This window comes from Halyomorpha halys, unplaced genomic scaffold (assembly GCF_000696795.3).
Source record: "Halyomorpha halys isolate HHAL.00 unplaced genomic scaffold, Hhal_1.1 Scaffold220.1, whole genome shotgun sequence".
In the NCBI taxonomy this organism is placed as follows: Eukaryota; Metazoa; Arthropoda; class Insecta; order Hemiptera; family Pentatomidae; genus Halyomorpha; species Halyomorpha halys.
Genome location: NW_027104907.1, coordinates 131,305 through 140,155, shown reverse-complemented (window position 1 = coordinate 140,155; position 8,851 = coordinate 131,305).

The following is an 8,851-nucleotide window of genomic DNA, read 5'->3' as shown; positions in this document are numbered from 1 at the left end:
TTTTTACCATAAATAATGTGATACATATTATTGATAGAGCCCATTACTACAGTATTTTAATTCACTAAAACTGTTAGTAATGAAATGTTTGTATCTCCATGATATTTTATAATTATCATCCGTTAATCTACCAAATCAGTTATTGATAATTAGATGATTTTTTTTTATTTTAAAAAGTATTTAATATTTGACCTAAAAGCAGGATAGAAGGATAAAAAAATAAATGTAAACTATTAGAGGTAAGATGGGGAAACAAATTAATATTGGTATTAAGCTATTAGGACTCAATGAATGTAATAGACCGAGCCATTATAACCGCTAGGGTCTAAAGGATCCTCAAGGATCTTCCACCGAAAGGATTGAGGAAGGAATTAATGTAGGACGAGGAGGAAGGAGGAAGGAGGGAGGAGGTAGGAGTGAAGAAAAATGTCGCCTCGCGAGTTTTGACCAGTTTCTTGTCTTTTTTTGGAAGCCACCGTTATATCCCTTGGGCCCAGTCTTCGAGGTGAAGGCATCTCATCTCCATCCTTAGCTTCCTCATATTAAAAATAATCCATTATATTTAAACTTTAATTTATGAGCTTTTAAATACATTCAATTGTGCTTGGTCTCTTATCCGCCTATCTTTATTAAAACTGTAGCTTCTTCTATTAATTTTCTCGAATCTGAATACAATAGAGCGTGGATTATCAGGGGTAGCATCTCTGCATATTTTTGTTTTTACAAATGTTGTTTAGCAATTTATGACACGGAACAAACTTTACTATTATGAGTATTGAGAAGATTATTTAGTAGGGATTGGGTGAGAATGAAATAAATCAGTTGATAGCTATTGATCCAACTGCTTTGAAATACACTTGATGTGATGTTTAAGTATCATATCATTTACTATAATTTTTTTTTTTTTTTAAACTTTATTTTATTGATAGATATTACAATCTGCCACACTATTGTGGGCAATAGGTAATGTTGATGAATGATCACATTCATACTAAAATAAAATAAAATAAGAATGCAAATAAATGAAAGAAATAAAAAAAAAAAGTACATAAAAATAAATAAAATCTCTCTTAAAATACAAATATACAAATAGAAGGATAAAGAAAATGAACATAACAACTATGTGTATGAAAAAAATAAATATGATATCTAGTCACATTTACACTGTTTTTTAAATTCACACAATTTTTACTCGATCGACCAGAGGATCCATGAGCACACTCTATCCTCCACATGTGAGGGGTAGAGCAGAGCTCAAAAGATCCCAGCGCATCACTCTCGCCGCATCACTGATAGTGAGCCTGTGGAGGCTGAGCTAGTGCGTTAAAGCCGCAAACACTCAACTTGAGTGGAGAATCTGACCATTGCCAGAACTCCAATTGTCCGTTTTTATTTTATAATAAGTCTCTTGGCCACTGCCGTTTCAACCTTCTAGGTGGGCTGTAGGGATGGGTGGAACTAGATAAGGTTTGAACCAAAGGATTAGGATGGTTGGAAAAGTTTATATGGAAGTTGGAGAATTGGGTTGGTATGAGATCAAGGACAAAAGGGATATGAAGGTCATGATGTAGTGTTCTATTGGAAACGTAATAGGGTGCATTAACTATGGTTCTAAGGATTTTGGATTAAAAGGATTGGATACGTTTGATGTTCGACTGTTTAGCTGTTCCCTAAAGTTCAAGTCCGTAAGTTCAGATAGGTCGGAGTATAGTCTTATAAATTAGTAGATGGTTTTCTACTGAGAGATGAAAGGTCCGGCTGAGCAGTCGGTATAGTTGGCTGAATCATCTGTTGAGTTCTTGTCTTTTAAGTCTAGTATTTTGCTTTGAGTCTTTAGCCTAAGATTGAATCCAAGGTATCGTACTGTGTCGGATCTGGGTAGTTATATATTCTCTATAAACATCAACCATATAGCCACCACTTTAAACAAGTGAAGCTCTAGGACAAGATACATGGACAGAATACATAGCCGGACTGTTTTTTTATTTATTAATTTTTTTTAAAAATACAATAAGTAAATGAAAAATATTTCAGAACATATCTTGGGAAGAAACCACTCAATGGTGGTACTTCAATCATTGCTTAAAATTAGAAAATCCCGTGTCATAGTCTTTTCAGTCGTCTCGGAGGATTAGCAGGGATTGAGAAGGATGAGAGATTAAGAACTAATGGGTTTGGGTGGGTAAGGATTTCGAAATGAGAGGAGGTATATCTATTTCGGGACAAATATGCAACGAATGGGACGCTGAGGATTTTATGGATGAGTTTATTTGTGACGTAATAAGGATCATCACGGATTTTGGATTATAAAGTTAGAATACGGGAGGTATAGAGTACTCTAAATGAAAATTAACCATTTTTGATTTCATTAATTTGTTAATATGTACAGAATATGTGAGTTAGACTAAACCAATGAGGCGAGAAAGTGGTGAAGAAGTGAAACAGACATGACAATAAATGAAGAAAGAAAACTGAAGCAATAAGAAATGATCAGTCAATTAAGTCCAAACTTCAGTCATCATGAAACGAAGGCAATATTGATTGATCAATTAGAGTTTATTTATTGAATAAGATAATTTCATTAAATTTTTAGAACAGAAACAGAAAACTTCAGTTCTTTTGTATCAACTTGAATATGATTTCGTATTTAGATTTATTATTTTGGCTAAAGTTCTGTTACAAATAGATTGTAAAACTCTGAGCATTTATTAAATAATTCAAATCTATCCATACATCCCATTCATTCATTATATAACCAGCCCTGATCATAAACACAAATCTATCCATACATCCTATTCATTCATTATATAACCAGCCCTGATCATATACACAAATCTATCCATACATCCCATTCATTCATTATATAACCAGTCCTGATCATAAACACAAATCTATCCATACATCCCATTCATTCATTATATAACCAGCCCTAATCATATACACAAATTATTAATGATATATCAAATGAAAATTATCAGTTGGGTAAACTAAACGAGAGCATACAATTTCTGCAAATTTGTAAAGTTTATTTGGAGAACACTTTCTAATTTTATTTTTGGGCAAGATGAGGTGTTGATAAGGAGCTTAGAAAGTAAGAAACCCAAAATACTATTTGGAGGGAAGGTCACCAGGAAGCGCAGTGATTGGTCAGTTAGGCCGAGGGACAGTTCGTTCGACATTTGCTATAATGGTAGTCCGCTCTAAATATAGTCAGCGAGGGAATGTGCTGGCCAGAGCACCTCTCCTCTAATTGTCCCCCTAACATATTTGGCTATACTTTAAAATATTTAGTTATACTTTAAGTATAGCTTTAAGGTACATTTAAAGCACACTTGCTAAGAAATTCGTTAAAATAATAAATAATTCCATGAAATGAGATTTCCAGTGTTTTTTAAAAGTAGAACTTACAACGTGGATTCTTTTTTTCATTACAAATAAATCATTCTATGACAAATGAATAACTTGATAGAAAGAAAAGTATTTAAAAATATTGGTCAGAATCAAAATAATTTTCAAATTTATATTGTTGATTCTTCCGGGGCCTTTCACCTTTACAACAGTAAATTATAATTTAACTAAACACAATTTTTTGCTAAACAAGGAATAACATTATTTCAAAAAACGAACAAAATGGACTTTAGATTGTATGAAGATAGTCCAGGTGGCGGTCAATAAAGGTATCAAAATAGTGAAATAAAAAGGTTTATAGTTAACCAACGTTTTGTTCCACTTTGCAGGGCTTCATCAGGGCTGTCAAATTGAAACTGTTGGTTAACAATAAATAGCTTTCTTCTACGGTTTGGAAACCTTTATTGACCACCACCCGAACTACTTTTCTACAATCTATTCCATACGATCATCTTCTTCCAGTATTTTGGCTTTATAATAATGGTTTTTATAAAGACATGTTTATGTTATATTTTAAACTTTTAAACGAAAACTTCAGTGTAAATAATATTTTTAGGCCTCTCTTCCTGTGTTTTCTCCATATATAACATTATATAAGGCTCTCCCTGTCCCAAAATGTTGGGCCTACTGTACTTATATAAATAATTAACTTCTATTTTTTAGTTTCGTCAATTGGTTGTAAATGTATTATCTCAAATCTTTTCAATTGATTTTAGGAATATATTTTTTAATTAAAATAGCACAAATAAGCATTTATAAGAACGCTATATGCCTGTATAATTAAATTTACAAACTTGGAGAAGTTTGTCGGGCGTGCGGTCAGCAAAGAACAACATAAATAAACAAAACCATATTTATTTATTTTATGCCAACGTTTCGACCTGAGTTTCAGGTCTTCATCAGGGGTTGTGGCGTAGAGTGCAGGTTGGTAACTGCTAGGTTGAGTTACCAACCTGCACTCTACGCCACAACCCCTGATGAAGACCTGAAACTCAGGTCGAAACGTCGGCATAAAATAAATAAATATGGTTTGGTTTATTTATGTTGTTCTTTGCTGACCGCACCCCCCGACAAACTTCTCCAAGCATTATTCTACGGCCAACTATCTACACCTCATCATAAATTTACAAATATCTGATTAAATCCCAGAACGAATGTTGAATTTATTTTTTGCAGATTTGACCCGAAATATTTATACTTCCTTTTATCCCATAATCCTTCTATCCATCTTCCCGTCTAAATTCATTAGTGCTCATCTCTCATCCTTGACAATCCCTGATTGTAATCCTCCAAGCAATCTGAAAGGAAGAGGGCCACTGCATCTTTTAATAATCACCATCAGGTGGTTCCTTCCTACGATTATGAAGTGTTGAAAACTCTCGAAAGTCTCCTCTTCCCGTTCTAAGCTAATATTTCCCGGGGGTCTTAGCGGGGTGGGTCCGGAGGGGAAGGCTTGCCTTTTTTTTGTGTGTTATGATCTCCTCTTGTGAAATTGTGACATGTACATGGACCATCTTACTCGCTATAATTGTCTATTTAAAAATTTTACATTTATTACATTTACTTATTGTATTTTTTTTTTATACAGATGTAAATTTCAATAAATAAAAATAAAAGAAGAATTTATAGGATATCTAGTACCATTTATGTGATACCGATTTCTTAGCTAATATTTAAGTTTCCTATTCATTCCTACTCAGTCATTTTGTTTCTTTTTACAATTAAAATAGTTTAAATCGAAGGTAGTAGTAGTAGACGATACAAGTGCGACGTCCATCTTGGTTGCCTATCTGGAACAAGCAAGCGATGGGACTTTCATGATTCTTTGCATTTGTTGGTATATTGGATTTGTGGCAAGCGGAAATCGGCTCAAGAAATAATGACTATTGCGACTGCGATGGACAAACATTCCAAGATAAAATACGATATTAGATAACTGTAAACGACACGAAAGCAACTTGATGGAAACAACAGAAACTGATCATGACTGTCATGAACCAGAGGAACACCGTAACTGCTCCAGAAAAAATTCCTATTTTAAAAATACAGGAAGAAGATGCTGACATTTGTAACATTTTGTAATATTGTAACATAGAATCTATTTTATATACGAGTAGTATAGATACTATACTAATTTATATAGTATAATAATACCATTCAATCCAACCTATAGTATTGTACCATAGAATCATATTTTATATAGTATAGTAATAATATTCAATCCTACCTATAAGAAAAATGAAAAATAATTTGTTGTTAAGAATAAAAAATGTATTTAATTGTATTTAGTGTCAGTCGGTATCCACACGTGGCAAACAAAGAGGCAAACATGGTGAATATATTGAAAACAAATTGTTATAATCCAATAATATAGAACCTTCTACTAAAGATAATGGAGATGGAAGTGCCAGAAATACGAAAAATAAGCTTTTGACGAAATAACGATAAAGATACCAGCGCCGATGAACTGGTAGTCGCAGGGATATCTTGGTAATGGTTTAGTTCCTAGTGCAGTAACTTTATTATAATTATGGAACAATAATTGTGGCTGTTTTTTTTTTTTTCGTTTTTCTCAAAACTAGTTTTTGATACAACAATAATTGTGGCTGTTTTTTTTTTTTTCGTTTTTCTCAAAACTAGTTTTTGATACATACAGCCTTTTCCATTTCTATGTCACTATTATTGATTCAGAAGGTTAGAAAAAATATTCAATTAATTTGCAGAAATCAATATAGAGAGCACAAATATTTTCTGCTGGCAGTTCTAAAATTAAAAGTCTAAGTACAAACATGTCGATGCAGCAAAGAGTTTTCCCAAAGGTTTGTTTCCAAAATCCAACACTCGACCAGTCGGCCACAACTTGAAGGTAGCAGCCAGCAAGGCAGATATTTAGAAGGTTAAAACATTGAAACACAGGATTCTTCTATACGATTAATATAAAATATAACTAACTGAACTAATTTTATTGTTCATAGAAACATGAGTAGATATAATGAATATCAAAGGAACGTGAGCTAATTCACATCTCAAAAGATTTGAACTATTGACTAATCACTATAAGGATTGGAAGAGATAGTGCACTAATTGGACAGGAGATAGCGTTATCTTTGTGATAGCTTGGGCCAAAGTCTCTCAACAGCGGCCCAGGCCAAAGGAACATCTCTTTACGTAACTCCTTGACGCAGGATATAGGACGCACAGGACATAGCAGCTTCGTAATCAGCCTTCCACGATATACGTTAGGAAAAATTTTCATATCAGCGGTTTTAATTTTATCATTAAGATCTACAGGGTTGAAATAATACAAGAAATGTTTACAATAGCCAACAGAGATTTTCTTAGATGCTGAATATGGTTCCATTTGAACTGCTATTTAGTTGTATACTTGAGTGTTATGTAAGAGGAGGGAGAATACAACAATTTCCATGAAAGTATATTTTGTACTTAAACTGCTCTAGAAAATAGTTTTGGGGATTAAAAACTCATAATATATATTTATATTTTCGAAAACTAGAAACATTCCTGATTATACTAAAACTAATTAGTGCCAATAATTAATATTAACGTTTAATTATAGGATAATTAGTAAGTTATAATAACATAATTAATACCAATAATTTATTTTACGTTTAAAATTCACGTAAGATCATCAAGATACTTTTTATTTAAAATGAATAATTAAAATTTAAAGTTCCGAGTCAAAATGTTGAATATCATTAAATCTGTAACACTTAACATCTGTAAAAACCAAATATTAAGTATTATTTACTGAATTATATTTTAAAAATGATCGGGCTAACATGATATATCTGTAACCTCAGTGAATATGTGGTTAAGTCAAAACTCCTTACTTTTCAGGGGACAACTTTTAAAGTTAAAGTTAAACATTTATGTAAAATCAGGTGTTTGTGGTAAATCATCGAAATTTCGTTAATACTACCAAAACGTTGGTAACTTGTTACTTGTTTTCACCAATTTGATATGTCTTATCACTAATTAGATAATAGAGTTAACTACTTGTTCACCGACCGTTGAAAAAAAAACATCGCAATAACTCTGTTTTAAAACGTTGACTGACTGAGACACTTATGCACAATGAAGATGTTGCCTCTGTGATTCTCTTAGACCACTTAACTCATTTTGACCAAAATTCGACTTAACCACATATTCACTGGGGTGACAGATATGATATAACGGCAATAAATACCAGGGATATAAAACCTTATTTACTAAAAACTATGGTATAGGCATGGCTCAGTGGTAAGGCACTGTACTACTAAATCCAAGGACCCAGCTGTGACAGATAATTATTTATTACGGTATTATAGTCGTGAGTCAACCCAGTGGTTCAGGAGCCCTCCGAGGTCCACTCAGTCTCACAAAGTGGGTACCCTTGACTAGGGAAATATCAGGCTGTTGAGCGTGATCCTGACCAAATCACCTCCTAGCACAACTGGTTGTTTATTAATAGTACTTCCTTACAAAGGAGTTCACCCATGACCCTTCATGGACTGTTGCGGCACAGAGTTATTTATTATATTACAATATTTATAATGTTTATGCCACAATGTCTCTCTCATCTGCATCACTAACATTCTTTATTTAAAGTTGAAATTAATAGATCTGTTAGAAAAATAGATTTGTCTATATCTTGGCAATTGTAAACAACAAATATCTTTCCTTTAGCTAGCTAGTATTAATATTTAATCATAATGGGATTGATTAAGTTTTACTGCCAGGTATTATGTTTAGTAGTTTAGTATTATAGTAGTTTAGTATTATAGTAGTTTTATCTTAGTTATTATCCAAGCCATATCCTTTTCAAGAATAGATTGGATAACACCCAAGAGCATTGTCTTTTGGTAGCACCAATTGTACTTTATAATGAAGAGTGACCCAACTGTACTGGCAACTCCAGAGTCACACATGTATTAAAATAAATATCATCAGATGACTTTCACCTTTCAACTCATGACTTCTAATGATCCGTTACTTAGGACTTGGAAGATCCAAGCTAGGTTGAAACGACAAGAAACTGTTCGTAGATTTCGATTACTGCGATATTTACTTGACAAGCGCTCAAACTCCTCATTTACTAGAAATATCCCCCTAATAATAATCCCCTTGATTATCAGAACTATTTGGTCATATGGAATTAATCTTTGGGGCCCCACCAAACCATCAAATTCCTCCCGTATCTAATCCCTTTTTATTACAAATCATAATGTTCCTAATTACGTCACGAATAAACTTGTAGATAAAACTTAAACATCCCATTTATAACAAAAATAACAAGGCCCGAAATAGATAAATCTTTTTTAATTCGAAAACCCTTACATACCCAAACCTACTCGTTCTTAACCTTTCATCCCGAACTATCCCTGATAAGAATATCGTAAAACCTCCGAGGTGCCTGAAAAGAATATGGCTAAGAGACCTTTAA